Here is an 18,666-nt window from a genome sequence, read left to right on the forward strand (position 1 = left end):
TGTGTGTGTGTGTATGTGTGTGTGTGTGCATGCCCTTGTTTCTCTTTTAATAAAGACATCACTATTAAGTCATAGTTGTTCCATCCTGTTGACTTTCTTCATTTCTGATAACATTCCGAAATCTTTACCTCCACCTGTCTTCATTAATTATGTTTGCCTCTTTTAATCCCTCCCATGAGGATTACATATTGATATGAGAACCACTGGAGAACACATTAAACTCATATAGAAATGATAGCGTTCAGATAAAATGTAAAAGTAAAGCATACTCAGAGCCAAATGTCTTGGGCTGCTTGAGACAGTATAACAATATTAATAAAAGTATTGCATATGAACCAGAAGGGAAGGGTTAATCAAAACAAAGTGGTGAGCCACTGGAAGCTGGGATAAAAATCTCAAAACTAACTATTAATAGTACTCCTCAGAGGATTATCTTAACCACAGGGGGAAAAAAAACAATTAAGATGAATCTCATTCTGATATCATTTACAATGTTTCCGTTGCTGTGAAAAGATTATATCTGGATATCTCATACTGATCCAACTATTGAAAGCTCCACTTGCTTGGTTCATTTTGGCCCAAATATATGTTCATCAGGCAATGATTTGATTTGTGTTTGTGTCTCATATGCAGTTGCTTCGTCCTCCATGAAGTGGCTTGTCAGGTTACAGAACTAGCATTACAGTTGACCATTAGCATGAACTTTAGGGGCTCATAACAATTACTTCTCAGAAAAACTTGGTAGGCATAAGGGCTTCATTCAGAAAGATGCTACCAATGTATGGAGCAGCTGGAATCAGAAAGTTAAACAGCGGATGCAAAGCTGAACCAATGTAACATACAAGTTAGAGGAAAAAGAGAAGGCATTTCTTTTTTCTTTTTTACACATACATTTATATAATTACACATATATACAATAAACTTGAGGGAGTTTGCTGACTGATAGGAACACTAGTAGGCAAGTAACAGTCATCATTCCTTCCACATGGCATTTCCTAGAGTGGGATGCTACTATTTTACTTAAAGAGAAAATGATTGCCTATTGTGGTGGGTTGAATAAGATAACCCCATAATTCTTTTGCATATGAATGCTTGTTTTCCAGTGGGTGGCTGTTTAGGAAAGATTAGGAGGTGTGACCTTATTGGAAAAGATATGTCACTGGAGGCATGCTTAAGTTTTCAAAAGGTTTCTACTATTTATCCCCAGTCCCAACGCCCCCTCTGTGTTTTCTATATGTGAATCTGGATGTAAGTCCTCAGCTACTGCTTCAACGCCTACCCACTTAGCTATTCCTATCCATCATGGTGATGGACTCCTAACCCTCTGGATCTGTAAGGCCCAAATAAACCTTTCTTTTGATAAGTTGCCTCGTTCTTTGTGTTTCATCACAACAATAGAAAAGTAACTAAGACAGCCATCACATAAACATAAATTTTGTCTTTCTCATGGCATTATGCTTTACATGTGCCAGCTGCTAGATTAGTGTAAATCTGTTTCCATGATAAATCAGAATAATAGCTTCAAAACATAAAAGTCTCCCTATAAAATAGAACTTGAATCACAAAACAGTACTGTCGAAGATAAATGTCTTGAAGATTTGGCATGTAAAATCCTTCAAAATGGTTCATATCAATTCTGTGGAAGGGAAAAGCCCATAGAAATGTGTTCACTAAGTATTTTATGTGCCAGCACAGAATGCTGTAGATTACTCGTACTACTCATTGCCACCCACAACTTCAAAAAATAGGCCAGAGAGTCTCATGAGTCCCAAGAAGGAAGGAAAATGTGGTTTCAGAGAACCAGTAGTACAGGATGTCACAATATAAAGTGATGCTATGGGCCATTTTCTGAGCTGCTAAGATTGACAAACAAACTTTGCACAGGTAAACTCAATAAGGAAAGAGATGGCTTATTATAGTCGATAGAGGCTTAGATGAACTATATTCATAGACTTCCCTAGAAGAGGAATAGCAACTTCTATTTTTCCTTTATGTATGCATGTGGACAATATTTCACATAATAACCATCTTCAAGCCAAGAGTAATGGCTTATGCTGGTACTCTCAGCACAGAGGGAGATGATGATGTAGTCTTGGGTATCTGGAGAGGTCTAGGAAAGTTTGAACTACACAATAAGACCCTGTCTTAAAAATGCAAACAGATTCCTTTTATCTTTGCAGAAATGTAGTATAATATTTATAAGAAGCTAATAAGATAAATTTGTGTGCAGGTGCATGTGTGCACATAAAACTTGAATACACTTGAATATACACATACAACAATCAGCCATCTATATATTCATAAAGTATGAATAATGATGAAATAATTGTAATTAGTTAGATTTGTCTTGAAACTTGGTGAAACAGTTTCACAAGATGAGCTCATCCCTGCTCTGCAGTCCTGACTCATCATTTCCCATCTGTCGTGGATGAGTCTTACGCTTTATTTTTAGTCTGGCTAACTTCTGAATTTCAAATCTCTTATTCAGCTGTCTATCACCTCCTGTTGGAAGTCTAATTTGACATAACAAGCTTGCCTTCTAAAATGGATATCCAGACTTTGCCCTCTCCACTTCAAACAACTTCTCCCAGGAGCTCCTATGTCCAAATCAACGCTACCAACCACCACAACCCAGGATTGCAAGGCTACCCTGCCATTCTCGACTGCTTCCCTTTTCACAACTAATGTATCATACCCTGGCTGATATCACTTGTTCTGTCTTCTTAATTTACCAGTAAGCAAACATTTTCTTCTATTTCCACTATCATGCTTACACCTGGCATGGATACCAACACATTTGCGGAGTACTGAGTCACTTTTCCCTTTGTTTTCTCAAGTGTTACCCTTGAAGGTTGCCTTAACCCTGTGACTAGAAAAACTTTTAGTTACTATTCTCAATGCACCAACAAAATACAAGACAAGGAGCAAATAAGGAGAAGAAACCAACTGGCTTTTGACAAGTGGTGGTGATGGGGGCCATATTGAGTTGATAGTTTCCAGGATGTAATGGTATGGGTTGATACCTACTTCCATATGAAGAAGGGTGTGTAGAAAAAACAGATTTTCTGCTCTTTATATGAAATAGCTTTCTTCATCCACAAATAAGCAAATTATCAGGCATAAAGTTTTTACTTTTTACTTTTAAGATGAGATAAATTAACTTTTCCTTATACACCATTAGTTCTACCAATATCCCTAGAGAGCAGGTAAGGCTGAGATGAGCAGAGAAATTGTCCATTGGCTGTCAACACCACACCCTGATTATTTACATATATCATCAGTGTCTCCTATTCTCTACTTTTCCATGCAGGGGCAGCCAAAAGTATACCACATGCAGTCCCATACGAATTCAAGCTACCACAAAGCTCTCTGATCTTAGTCTATAATAAGTGGGCTCTGGGCCATCTAGGAGAGTCAGGAAACATTAATTTCCATTGAAAAGTACCAATCCCCTCCCCTATCTGCATACATGAATGTGTGAGTGAGTGTGTGTGTGTGTGTGTGTGTGTGTGTGTGTGTGTGTGTGTTATATGCTTAGTACCATGGGTATATGCATATGGGTACATGTGCATATGGAAGGTTGACATTAGGTATCTTCTTTTATTGTTCTGCAGCCGATTTTTTAATAGTGTTTCTCATGGAACATGAAAATTTATCAATTTGACCTTGAAAGACTAGCCAATGAATTTTTGGGGTTCACCTATCTCTACCTTTCCCCTTACTGTTGGGTTCTCAGACGCGTATTGCCATACCTGACTTTCACTTTGTAGCTGATCCAAAATCAGGGCCTGTGCTTGCATTCCAGTCGCCTTACTCACTGAGTTATTTCTCCAGCTACCTCGTTTTTTGTTGTTTCTTAGACGTCTACTTTGTTGCTGTTTATTTTATTTTTCTTTTTAAAATTTATGTATTCATTCACTTCACATCCCAATCTTAGCCCCCTCCTTCCTCTCCTCCCAGTCCTACCATCTCTCCCTCTTTCCTCTATCTTCCCTTCCCTACTCCTCAGAGAACAGGAGCCCCCTTACCAACCCATACCAGCCCATCAAGTTACATAAGGACTAAATACTTCTTTTTCCCCTGTGGCCTGGCAAGGCAGCCCCACCAGAGGGAAGTGATTGAAAAGCAGGAAAAAGAGTCCACGTCAGAGACAGCCCCCTCTCCCATTTTTAGGGGACTCACATGAAGACCAAGTTGCCCATTGGCTGTGTATATGTAGAGGGTTGTAGAGTCCATGGTCCTTGGTTGGTGCTTCAGTCTCCGTAAGCCTGCCTGGGCCAAGATTATTTGCCTCTGTTGTACTTCTTGTGGACTCCTGTCTCCTCCAGGTCCTCCTATTCTTCCCACAACTCTTCCATAAGACTGACTCCCTGTACTCTGCCCAGTGTTTGACTGTGAGTCTCAGCATCCCTTTAGATCCACCACTGGGCGGAGCCACTCAGATGAGAACTACTTTAGGCTTCCATCTTCAAGCATAGCAAAATATCATTAATAGTGTCAGGGCTTGCCTCTCTCCCATGGGGTGGGTCTCAGGTTGGGCCAGGCATCAGTTGATCATTCCCTCAATCTCTGCTTTATCTTTATCACTGCACATCTTGTAGGAAAGGTAGATTTTAGGTCAAAGTTTTTGTTAGTTTTTTTTTATGTCCACGTTTTAAGAACTTCCACTCTTACATGGCCATAGAATTACAAGTAAAACTAATATAAATATGTGTATTCTACAGCAACTTTGGACTCTGGAAGCATGTATAAGGGCCCTTCTCTACTCTCCTCACTCTGTGTAAGTCAAGTGAATGGCATTAAATAAGGAAACTTTGGAAATGGAATGTATGATGCATTTGTTTACAAGCATCAGATATCAATGCCATTAATATGATGCATAGATTTTTCTACTTTATCATGCTGAATTGCTAATACACATAAATTCATAAGCATTTTCATGAGGTTCGGAAAATTAATGTCACCTTGAAATCTGTGGAAAAGGAAATAATCATTGCCAGCATGAAACAAAAAACAAACAAAAGAAACAAAGCAAAACAACAACAACAAACAAGTCCATCCAGGACAAGAAACCAAGGCATGTGTGTTTATGCTCAAAAAGTAAAACACCAATAGTCATGGTAAGGTAGAAGGACTGATCTCACAAGGTCCCCATTCTATACGCAAAGAACTACGACAAACTAAGGAATGTTGAGAACAGAAGAGTTAATATTCCCCCAGGGAAGGGAAGAGCTCCTTAATTCATTATGTGGTCAGCCCTGAAATCATAAGCGATCCACATGAGCGCATGTATTTGACAACTTGGTCCCTAGTTGGCACTCTGGGGGAGGTGACAGAACCTTCAGGATCTACAGCCTGCCTGGAGGATTTACTTCTTTAGGGGTGGATTTTGAGGGTTTATAGCCTGTCCACTTTTCCCTCATTTCTTTTCTCTCTCTCTCTCTCTCTCTCTCTCTCTCTCTCTCTCTCTCTCTCTCTCTCTCTCTCTCTCTCTCTCGTGTGTGTGTGTGTGTGTGTGTGTGTGTGTGTGTGTGTTTCTGTGTGTTTCTGTGTGCACACCAGATCTACCTAGACTATTTCTTGTTCCGGCCCGCCGATCATGAGCTCCTCACAATGATACACTCTAGCCCTCTGGAATCATAAGCTAAAACAAACTTTTCTTATAGTTTCTTTCTTTCTAGTCATGGGGCTTTTTTTGTCATGAAAGTTGTCACAACCATCTATCTATAATTAATACACATAACATTTGGGAGGTAGAAGCAGGAGGATCAGGAGTTCGAGGCTATCCTCTCTACCACACAGTGAGTTCCAAGAGAACCACTGGTAAAAGTGGGGGGAAAAAAGAAAGAAAACTAACCTTTCTACAGTGAATAAATAGGAGCTCATGCTCTATCCACACATGTGACTCCCATGAGAAAGCTAAATGCACAGTATGTATGTGAGAGATATTCCCTTGTCCTTTTCTGTAATAAATGCCCTCATCATTTGGCCTTGAAAGCTGACAAGCATCTGAGGGAAGATGAGCTGGTACACACTTCTGCCAGACCTGTTTGAATATATTTAACTTGTGACCGAGAAACGATGCTTCTGCCAAAAAGACATTTCAAGCTGACTTTAATTTGTCTGCCCGTGATTGTAATATCAACATTGTATTATAAAGTGCATTGTACCAGGAAGCTAGATGCAGAAATGTGCTTTTCTCTTGCTGGTATAAGGAAGATTTGAATGATGAGGACAACCGCTTCTGGTAGCATAAAGATGCAAACCGTGACCCTGAGCATTCCACATTTGCTAAATTGAAGTGATCACAGACACACACACAGCCATGGGAATTGGGATGTTTTTTATTTGACCTCAACATTTTTGATTTGTCGTATTGTCACTTAGTCTGTGAATATGTCCAACATAATCTCTCAAGCCTTTCCCCACCAACCAGAGTGGTACTGATCACTCAATTCTCTTGTGGATTTTTGAGAACCATCCCTGGATGCCCATGCTCACGTTTATAGATGATTCAAAGCCATTCAATATGCTCTTAATTATAAATATCTCCTTCTAAATTTACGACAGCTCTAAACACCATTCGTTGATACGCACACACATATATTCTCTCTCTTAGCCTTAACCGCACATTTATATTCAGATTTTATAGTCACATATGCCACAGATTTCACTCCCACATGTCGCCCTGTGATATCTATTTTGTACTCACCCTCTAAACAACCTCAGGGCATTACTAGACACCTACCTATGATTTAATTGCACCATTGCTCCCAGCAGCCCTAGAAGAGACATACTTCCCTGAGCTGTCTTCAGTTAAAGGTAGGAGGGAGACATTCAGTGACTACTGATTTAAATAGATTTAGAATATTTTTCCCCATTCCTTGTGACTTTTCTGCATCCTGTTCTCTGGGCTCTTGCACTTCTGTGTGTGTGTGTGTGTGTGTGTGTGTGTGTGTGTGTGTGTGTGTGTGTGTGTGTGTGCGTGTGTGTGTGTGTATTTTCTCCAGTCCTTGTTCTGTGATCCCTGCCCCCATCTGTGTGCTTTGTACCCCATTTCTGTGTCCTCTCCTCTTCCCTCTGCTCTGTGTTCTGACCCTTGTTACTGTGTTCTCTCTCTGCTTCTGTCTCTTCTCACCTGCTCCTGTCCCTTGGGTTCTGTCCTATCTTCTGCTCTCTGCATTCTGTCCCCTTCAAGAAATAACAAATCTGACACACCAACATATGGGTCAAAGGACAAACTTGCTTTGGTATTTTTAGACATATGAAGGCCAAGTCTCCAAGTGCTAAAACGTTATGCAAAAATCTGATTTCAGGGGTTTGGATTTATTAATAATGAATAGGTTTCCCTCTATATTTAGTGCTGTTCTTGTTTTTAAAACTTGTCAAATGCACAGAAGAGTTAAAATTTGGCACAGGAATAACTGGGAAATAGGCAACAGTATAGCCACGGGAAAATCCCACTAAACTGAAACATCCCAACGCTTACTTCTGGATTCCAATTAGTTAAATTTCTCACCTTCTCAAGTGCAGCCCAGCTTGTAATTCAGTTACTTGGAGAGAAAGGAAAAGCGGAGCATGATACTTGGGGTGCAGAGAGGTAACAGACAGTTTCCTAAAGTTGATTCTTCCTGAAACAACCACTTAAAAATACCTCATTGCAGTCTCTCTCTCAAGTTTGAAAAACAAGTGCAACCCAAATGCACAAGCCATCCTTCCACAGATGTGGCCCCAACTGACACAGAAATACTACCCAGTGTAAGTACTGATAGTATCATCCCATGTTATGACATTTACGTGCACTGTTTTTGATTTTGCGTATCAATGAAAAGTGAACTTAATTTTTAAAAGGAGAATTTTCAAAGAGCAAATAGTCTTAGAAACAGCATATCATCATTTGAAACATCTTTGTCAAATATTGCATGACTATAGTTATGTACACTCATGATTTGATTTCTGTTTTGTCCCATTCTTCTACATGTCTTTTGTGTCAGTAAAATGGTGGTTTTACTGTTAAAGCTGCGAAATGTACTTAAAAACCTGGCATAGCACCCTTCCAGAATTGTTCTTTTGCTCAGCATTTTTAAAAAATTCTTCCCAGTCCCTCCCTTCCACCCTCTTACCCTTGTCCCATTCCCTTTCTCCTCAGAAAATGGGAGCCCCCCAAATCCACCCCAATACATCAAGTTGTATTAGGACTGTTGTTCAGATTTTGTGGGGAGGCTCTCTGGGGTCTTTTGTGTTTCACTTTTATCAAATATAGACTTTTTTCTCATAAAAATTTATCCTGATTAAAGTTTCCTCTCCATCTACTCCTCCAAGTTACTTTCTACTTCTCCTCCTATCCAGATCCACTCCCTTCCTGTCTCTCATTAGGAAATAAAACAAAACAAACAAATGAAAACAACAACAAAAAGCCTTCTAAGGATAATCATAAAACTAAAATTAAAAAATAAAACAAAAACTGACACATCAGAAATTGACAAAACAAACAAGCAGAGTGTAAATATTTCAAGAAAAGACACAAGAAACATAGAACCATTCATTCATGCACCCAGGAATCCAATAAAAATACTAAACTGGAAGCCATAATATATACAATAAAAGGACTTGTAGCGTCAAAGAGGGGAGAAATGTGTGTGTGTGTGTGTGTGTGTGTGTGTGTGTGTGTGTGTGTGTTAGTGTGTTAAAACAATAAAGGTAAAACCCTAAAAACAATACTATGAGACAAGGAACAGCCAAAGATGCCATTGGATTCATTTTGATTAAGTCATCTACTGCAGCTTGCCCTTAAGAGCAGCTTCTTTCCCTCATGATACTCTCTTAAAGGAAATTAAATTTTCATTTGAAAGTAGTTATCAATGGGCGATTGCTTCTGAGCTAGGAATTAGGGCATGTGTCCATTTCTCCTTTCAGCTCTAGGATGACATCTGGCGAAGACCTTTGCAGACCTTGTGGATGCTGTCTCATTCTCTGTGAGTTCATATGTGTGTTGATCAAGGCCGGGCGTGGTGGCGCACGCCTTTAATCCCAGCACTCGGGAGGCAGAGGCAGGCGGATCGCTGTGAGTTCGAGGCCAGCCTGGTCTACAAAGCGAGTCTAGGACAGCCAAGGCTACACAGAGAAACCTTGTCTCAAAAAACCAACAAAAAACAACAAAAAAAACATATGTGTGTTGATCCTACTGATTGAGAGTGCCTTGCTTTCTTAGTATCCTCTATCCCCTCTGACTCTTACACTCTTTCCACTTCCTCTTCTGCCCCTTTTTCTGAGCCCTAAGAGGAGGGTTATGATGGAAGCATTCTTTTGGGGATAATGATACCCGGGTCTCCTACTCTCTGCACAATTTCTGGCTATGGGTCTCTCTTTTTGTTCCTATCTTTTTTTAGGAAGAAAATTCTGTGATGCTGCCTGAGCAAGACACTGATCTATGAGTGCAATTGAAATTCTTTGGGAGTCATGTTATTGCTTCTTTTTTTTTTTTTTCCCCCTTTGAGAACAAAAGTATTTGGTTTTGCCCTACATCTCTAGTCTAGCTAGTCTTAAGTTCTTGGTCACCCAAGAACTTTTAGATATGGGCTGTTATCTTCTGGAGTGGGCCTTAAGTCAAAATCAGGTATTTCTTGGTCACTCCCATAAACTTTGTGGCACTGTTGCACTAACGCATCTGGCCTACAGTTCATCAATGTAGATCAAAGGGTTTACGACTGTGTTAGTGTTCACATTTCTCCTTTGGTGGCCTAAAGAGTCCCTTTCTATACCAAAGACACTAGTACATGGGGGTGAAGGCTCTTTGTAGGCACCAGCTTAACTTCTCCATGTTCAATGCATTTACAGGTGTTGTCATCAGCAACTGAACTTTACCATCAATTTGTGGAGAAAACCCTGCACTCTTGGCAGTAGTCTGGATTGTTTTGCCATTCCCACTGGGATCTCTTTGGCCAACAACTCAATTATAGGTAGCATAATCATGGTACATGCATATGTATTTTAGATGTAATATATGTATATAATACAAATGTGTATTATATATAATTACATTACATTTATATGTAATTACACATATAATACACATTTTACATGTTATACATATATTACATACATGTATAATTATATATATTTAATGTAATCATGTATCTACACAAAGTTGAATTGTCTTTAAGCTTGCTTTCTTAGTATTATCAATCAAATCTATGGGATGAGAGGATTGCCAACCATCCCACATTTTAAATACACAGTAATTACTACAATGCTCTTCATGTTCACTTGAATTAAAAAAAAACATATTTGCCAAAATCTATATCTTCTCACTTCTGAATTTTCACTTCTCTCATTTAAAATAAAATACTTTTTGCCACCAATGTTCTCCTTGTGTTTCATGAAGATTAAAAAAATAACTCTTTAGTGGAGAGTGGGATATTACTTTCTCACATACTCTGGTGCCTCACCTTTGACCATGTCCCCTGGAGGGGGAGACCTGGTGGCACTCAGAGGAAGGACAGCAGGTTACCAAGAAGAGACTTGATACCCTATGAACATATACAGGGGGAGGTAATCCCCCTCAGGAACAGTCATAGGGGAGGGGAATAAGGGGAAAATGGGAGGGAGGGAAGAATGGGAGAATACAAGGGATGGGATAACCATTGAGATATAACAAGAATAAATTAATAAAGGAGAAAAAAAGAGTTTCTGTGTCTTGTGGTTCATTCTATGATACTTTTAATAAATAAAATTGGTTTCAGATAGTCGCATATATTAAGAAACATCATCAGTTCTGCAGTTTACAGATACGTTTTAACTATTACTAAATACTAATGTGTTTTTCTGCATTTCACATCTTCTAACTTACTGAGTCCAAGAGATTTTCTTTTCTTTTTCTTTTTTTTTAAGGAAAAAGGTAAGAAATTCCTCTATGCAGTTGATCAGACTAGAGTAGACCATTTGGGAGCTGTCACCAGAAATGGACTTGTTGTCACCTTTTCATGAATGGACAAAAATAAATCCCCTAAATAAATGATAAACAGGAATTGGCATCCTCAGAACAGGGAGTAAGAAGCAGCCTTAATGAAAACAGGTAGATAAATAAAAAACAAAATAAAGGCTTAGTGAGGTACAGTGATAAATCTCTTTGGACTGTTGCTGGAATTATTTGAAAGACAGAAAACATCGTCTGGGTGATCCTTGGACCATTTTATCTTTACCTGCCCGGAGTCTGACAACTGCAATTTTACTTCAGGGACAAGCATAAAGGATGGAAAAGAAACATCAGACAAAAGAGGATGTTCCAAGCAGAGCTGAGCTCCAAGCTCGCGTTATTGATAACGTCATAATAAAATCCCTTCAGTTGGCTCTTTCACTTGGGAGGATGCTGGAATAAGAAATCTTGTGGGAATTTTGAGGCCCTTGTTGCTTCAAATTTTAAGACAACACAGTCAAACTAAGTTACTGCTGAGATAGAAGGAAAAATGAAATACTTAATACTGAAAAAAATGTTAAACTATATCCTTGTCGGCCCTTTCCTCACAATAAATGCTGAAAACTCTATACACTGCTTTAAAAAAATAAGAGAATAAGAGACCTCCAAGATAATGAAAATATTTATTGAATATTTTAGGATCCTACAGAAGAAGAATAATATCAACTCAGAACACAAAGAAACTTAAAATCTAATGTACAGACATCAAACTAATGCCATAAAAATAGGTTTAAATTTGTAGGCAGCTTGTATTCTCTAGCATCAACATTTCTTTTACAGTTATAATGGCTGCAACTCATCATAGACCTTGGTGTCCTAATGCACCAGCTTCTACATTTGCAGTAACTGTGGTCCAAGTTTTTTTTTGAAAAGATACAATAAAAGTAACATTCTTTGCTTTGTAATATATCCAGGAGCCTCAGTGGAAAAGGCCAAGCCTGGAGCTAGAGTGATCTAAGTACGTGTGTTATGTTCCTTGTTGATGCAGACTACAAGAGGTATTGCCAGTTTCTCTCCCCATGGGCCTCTAAATAAACTCATGCAGGCTTCCCTTCCACATGGTGGTTGTATTCCAAGAAGAGACATCTTAAGAGAAGATGTCAGGAGGAAGCTGTCTTACTTTTTAATGGAGCTATACAAGTAAGGCCGTGTGGTCTATGACACATTTCTTTGGAAAAGTAAGAATCCTTCCCAGCTGCAAGCACATGGGACTGACCTAGGCCCTTTGCACATATATAACAGGTATATAGCTTAGTCGTCATGTGTGACTTCTAACACGGGAAGCAGAGGCTGTCTCTGACTCTGTTGTTTTCATTTGGGACCCTTTCCCCTAACTGGGCTGCCTTGTCTAGCCTCAATAGAAGATGTACCTAGTGTTACTGCAACTGAATATCCCAAGGCTGGTTAATAACCATGGTAGGTCTTCTCTTTTCTGAAGAGAATGGAAGGAGGAGTGGATGGAAGGATGGAGGGGAGGGAGGGAGGGAGGGGGCAGGGAGGGAGGATTTAGAGAAGAGGATAAGGGGAAAGTGTGGTCAGGATGCTAAGCTAGTTAATTATATTTTTAAAAAGAAAATGGCTTTGTCTCTCTGTACGTAGTTTCAGAGTTCTAGAAGAGCATGAAGGATAAGAGAGAGAGAGAGAGAGAGAGAGAGAGAGAGAGAGAGAGAGACAGACAGACAGACAGACAGACAGACAGACAGACAGACAGACAGAGACAGAGAGACAGACAGAGACAGAGAGACAGAGAGAGAGAGAGAGAGAGAGAGAGAGAGAGAGAGAGAGAAAGAGAGAGAGAGGGGGGGTGGTTAGACATTCTGGAAAAAGAGCATGCATTTCTAATAAGGACACTAATTTACTGAGCTAGTGAGACAATTACATGCCAGCTGTGTAGCTGCCATCCCTACCACAGAATGGCAAGGCACTTCTCATGCTCCAGCATCTTTCTTTCAGTTATACAACAATGAGGAAGTGTTGCAATGTGAACACCCTACAACTGGGGAAAGAAGGCATGTTGGGTGAAATCTAGTGTTGGAGGCAAAATGGAACTACTTCCTTAAGTTGTCATCCTACCAGACTGGCCAGGGGGAATTAACTTTCCTAGGAATATTATTTATAGAGTGTATGGCCACGAAGACTTTTCCAATTAGATAACAAAGTTACACTTGTTCAATATTGGGTCTAAGGGCTTGGGAAATGCAAGCTTTCCTCTGGAATTTCACATTTAAATATAAGAATTCTTACCTAGACTTTGCATAGTAACAAATCAGTATCTAAAGTATATAGTAAGAAGTGAGCTATGTAAAGACAAAGAAATTTGATTCAACAAAGTGAACATCTCTGCTGTTACTTTAATAGATGCTACATAAAGCTTGCTGAATTAATTTGACCTTTAACAGACCGTGCAGTGATGTCTGAGTATAGTTATTTGTTTTGCATACATATAAGTGGCATATAAGTCCAGCTCAAATTACTGCATAGAAATATACCACAGTGGTAGCCATAACTTCAGAGGGGCCAGTGACAGGAAATAATATAAGCACAGATGAACTGCTATGGAAGGAGTGTTTGTTTTAACATGCCATATTAGCTGGCTTTTCTCCACATCTTCAGTTTGTTTCTGTAGACACGTGTTCTCAGGCAGCACGGAAGACCCAGTAGGATCAAAGACCTTGTACAGAAAAGAATGCATGGTGTGAGGGTGTTGCCTTAGTCTCCCTATCAAAACAGTCACCTCAGACTATATCACAGAGTGGACTTTGGGTCCCTATCTAGAGAATTCCAAGAGCTTTATCCACTAATTGACATCCTTTTGTGGACAGTGATGGTCAAAAGTAAATTATGCTCCTTATTGCCCTGATAGCAGTGCCTAGAACAGGGCAAGTTGCCACCATACAACGGGATGCCTGACCATAAGAATTAGGCATCCACTCTCAATGCAACTCACATGCCTGGAGTAACTCTCCATCTCACCACTCTATTATTGGGTGATGAAATCAGATCCAAGCATACTCAAGATCCTTGGTAGACAGTTATATAACAAACTCATGGCACAGCTTCATTCCACTTTCTCCAATCTCTGAGATCCACCTGTCCATCTAGTCTACCTGAGCTAAAAAAAAAAGGAGACGCCCTATTTGATGTCATTCATCATATTTTATGACAAGAAATTTGGCTGTTTTGGATTACACTTATAGATCTTTCCTTTCAGAGTTTCCTAATGTTGCTCAAAGTCCTAAGTAGCCTCATTACATTTTCAAATGCCTTGTTCTTCATCAGTAAAGACTTTCAGTCCCACTACTTTCTTTAGTGAATGGCATTTTCTTATTGATTCAATTTCAATAAGTGTTACCAGTTTAGGGTGTTTTTCATTCATAGCTCACCTTTAATAAATCCTATGTACAGAAAAATTCTCTCATTTCCTTTTTCTATCAGGTTTTTAAAGTTTATCAGCATATAGTTGTTTGTAAAATCTCTAATGATCTGTATGTCTGTAGTATCTAATATAATGACTCTTTTTCCATCTATTTATTGTATATGTCCTCACTTTTTTCACATTTAACTTACTTAGACTTGTCTTTTTTATTAATTATAAACAATGCATCTCTGTAGTCTATTAATCATTTATTCTAGCTTTTAGATTTTATTTAATTTACTACTGCTGTAATATTTGTTATTACTTCACTTCTAATAATTTTGTGTTAGTTTACAACTGTTTTTCTACGTTATTGAAATGCATCATTCTTATTTTAAATAATTTTTTGATAAAGACATGTATTACTAGAAATTAGATGTCATGGAAGTGGCAGGGTGTGGATAAAGCGAGTTTGGCTGTTACCAGTACATATTGCATGTGAGCAGTGAAACATCATGCCGAGTGCCAACAATGTATGCATAATGGGTAGAGGTAAAACCTAAAATGATGAATAAATATAAACTAAATAAATCATTCATGAGAATAATTCTTGCTCTTAGGGCCTGTATGTGCACAAATATTCATTCCTATATATGGAGGAAGTATGTGTGTGTGTGTGTGTCTGTGTGTGTGTGTGTGTGTGTGTGTGTGTGTGTGTGTAAAAGTTCGCAGTCTTAGTTATTAAAGCACTTGCTGAGCAACTATTCATCTCCAGAATTCATATTAGTATCATCTAGGCATAGTGGTCTGCCTATAATCCCAGTGCTTTGAAGGGAGAGACAAGCATTTCTCCAAACAGAGGAAGCTTGCTGGATAGGTTTGGTGCATGGGTCTCCGGCTCAACTGACAGACCTTTCTTCTATTATTAAGGGAGACAGAGACCAAAGACAAGACTCCCTGCATCAACCTAAGGTTGCTACTCACATGTGTGTCTAAACATATGCAAATGAGCATACATACAAATACACATATTACATTAAAACACCTGAGAAAACTGATTTTTCAAATTCATGCAACTAATATGACTCAGAATCATGTATGTCTATCCAAGTACCAGAGTCATCATATTTTCCTGCCAAAGCATTGATTGGCAACATATCTATTCTTTATAGAAACTTCCCAGAGTTTATAAAAACTCCCAACCTGGCAACGAGATTTGGGTCCTCATTTTCAGTGCTCTGACTGTAGGTAAATAAAAATTGGGCAAGTATAGTGGTAGTGAAGCTAAGATTGATATTTTATGTCTTTGGATAAAAGTTTTCTTTACTTGGCCTCCCAAAACTATGACAACAGCCACCTAACTTCAAAATACTCTACTGAAATTCATCCTTTCCTATTGAAATGACACTGACTATCACACAGCTCAATAATGCTCAAGCCATAAGAACTTTGTGAAATGCAAACTGTTGAGTTGAATTCCAGCATCTCATTTTGTAAGGCAAAGCTCTATTTGTCAAAAGACTTCCTGGAAAGTAGTTCAAAGGCAATGCTTTAAAAACCATAGAGAGGACCCATTCTTTCCCCCAACCTCCACAGGTGAGAACATTTGCGAGTTTGGTTCTGTCAGGAATGTCTACAGTGCCTTTTTATTTGAACCACAGAATTGTCCAAGAGGAAGCATTTGCCCACCAGTTCTATGCACATGGACACCGACATGTTTAATCTTGGATATATCACTTACATTTTTGCAGAACCAAACTGTATGTTTCCAACTATACTTGGGATAAAGGCTTAGACTGTGAGTAATGAACCCATAGAGGGTTCATGTGAGTTAGCCAAATTTTATTAACAGTATGAAATTTTAAAATCTCAATGACAAAAATGTAATTCAAAAATCAAATGCATAACAGACATGAGTCAGGTGTTTCTGTCAGTGTTTATGCTGCTGTATTATACAAATTTCCTGCAGTCTTGGTGATGAGCAAACAACAAACACACTTCACTATATATACTCCATCATGATACATACACAACACCAAAAAGTAGTGCCCGAGTTACCTCAGCTCTGGTTTAAATTATTGCTTATTATTAATTGCAGTGTTTCTATTCTCTATAGACATTTTTATGTTCTTATAGAAATACAGCAGTCTAATCATGGCAAACAAATATTTTAGATGCTGTCCTTCCATTGCTCCTCAGCATGTGAACATCCAATTAGTCTATCCCTGTATTATATTTTGTTAGACAGATATGTATAGGCTTTGAAACTTTTTCAAACCTACTTTATATGGGGTTCTTTAAACCTTCCTTCCAACCCATCTACCCTAGGTAGGAGAGAAAAGAGGTTAATAAGAACAGAAGAGATAGACTTTTTGTACTCAGTTCCTTGGAGTGATTCTACTGGTGTAGTTAGCAGGATTCCAATAGACCAGTTAAACAGTAAGCCAGCAATTTAGCAGCCGCTGGAACCCAGAGCAACAGCTGGAGCCTGGAGCAGCAGCTGGAACACACACCAGCAGCAGGAGCCTTGAGCCTTGAAGCCTTCATGGAGCTGTTCTCTTTAGGAGCCTCTTGAAGTAGAGTGATGAACAGCCAAGACCAAAAAAGCCCCACCTCTTGTTTTGGACTCATAAATATACATATGTCCTTTCAGAGTCTGTACTAGGATGTTTATCAGTAGGCAAAAACCATGCCTCCACAAGAGGTGGTTCCTCTTCAAGCAGAAAAACATGACCTGTTCTGTCACAAATCTGTTTGCAGTGGAAAAACACCACACACCCTCGCACAAGTCTGTTTCTCATCCCACACTTGGGATTAAAACAAAAACATGTTTACATCCATTACAGATAAGCACATCCTTCTCATTAGTAAGCAAATTTGCTTTTCAGTTTCAATAATGGTCAGATTGTTTATATGCTGCTGGCATCAGGCTATGCCCTACTCTAAGGTCCTCCCTATAAAACAGCTATGTTTCAGACTTGTGTGTTACCCGAGAAGATTGTTTAAAAAGCAGATGTGACTCCATTTTGAAAGAGTAGGATGCCTGTAGCCTCATGTATGTGCTCAGAAACCACACCATCTGTCAATCACCATACATCCAGAATAGACCCATAAAGGGCTTAGTTCTGAGAATAGAGAAGAAGCCAACCTACAAGCTTATTGGGAGAGAACTGAAATGACCACATAGATAATAACTGGTCAAGAAAAGGGGTAACTCTTTTCCTTGAACCCCATAAAGTGATGGACACCTAACAATGATGGCATGGACCCACACCAATCTGTCATCTGATTCCTGGTTTGTACTTCAAGGATCAAGGACACCTCCAACTCAGAGCAATCCCCAGCTACTGACAAAGTCTATTGGATGATTTGCCTTTCTACCTGTTCATCCCATCTGGACTTGATCTGCCCCACTGTCTCCTGCTCCTCAACCATTTCTTTCTTGTGTGTGTGTGTGTGTGTGTGTGTGTGTGTGTGTGTGTGTGTCATTTTTTTCTCCTTTATTAATTTATTCTTGTTACATCTCAATGGTTATCCCATCCCTTGTATCCTCCCATTCTTCCCTCCCTCCCATTTTCCCCTTATTCCCCTCCCCTATGACTGTTCCTGAGGGGGATTACCTCCCCCTGTATATGTTCATAGGGTATCAAGTCTCTTCTTGGTAACCTGCTGCTGGCTCCATATTCTGACCAGTTTGACCTTTGTGCCTCAAAGCTGATTTCCACTGCTTTATTCTCAAATCTGCTTTCTACCTATGGATCCCTCCCAGCATCAGTGTGGTTCTTTATCTTATCTATACAGACTCTGATTCAGCCCTTTTCTGAAGGCTCTTGAACTCTCCTTCATCCACTAAACCATATATACACATAGAGATATATAGATGTATCTACTGTGCATTGTGTGAAATGAGAGCTAATGTTCAGAATTAAGAGGAGCCTACATCTTAAAATAAGTATTTAGAATGAGCTTCTTTCTAACTTGAGATGGAAGAAATGACAAGAGAATGCTAAGTGGATGTCCTCACAAGTGGATAAAAACCAAATTCCTTGCTTAATTCATCTTTCTGATTTTTACCTCATCCTTTGCCACATGATCCAATGTCATGAGTAGAGACAGTTAGTGACATCACTAGGTCACTATCACTGTCAAGCCTCTTCTTTAACATTATTCAGAATGGCAGCTTCTATGTCTTGTTGATGGAGGTGCTCTGAACAAGGAACTGGGGTCTAAGGCAGGTCACACATGCAAGTAAATGAGCACAGTTCTTGTCTCAACCTTCTTTTGTTTGAGCCTTCTCACCTTTCTCTCACTTCTCTTCCACTGCTTACATAGCCCA

This window comes from Acomys minous, assembly GCF_964271855.1.
Source record: "Acomys minous genome assembly, chromosome: 9".
Lineage (NCBI taxonomy): Eukaryota > Metazoa > Chordata > Mammalia > Rodentia > Muridae > Acomys > Acomys minous.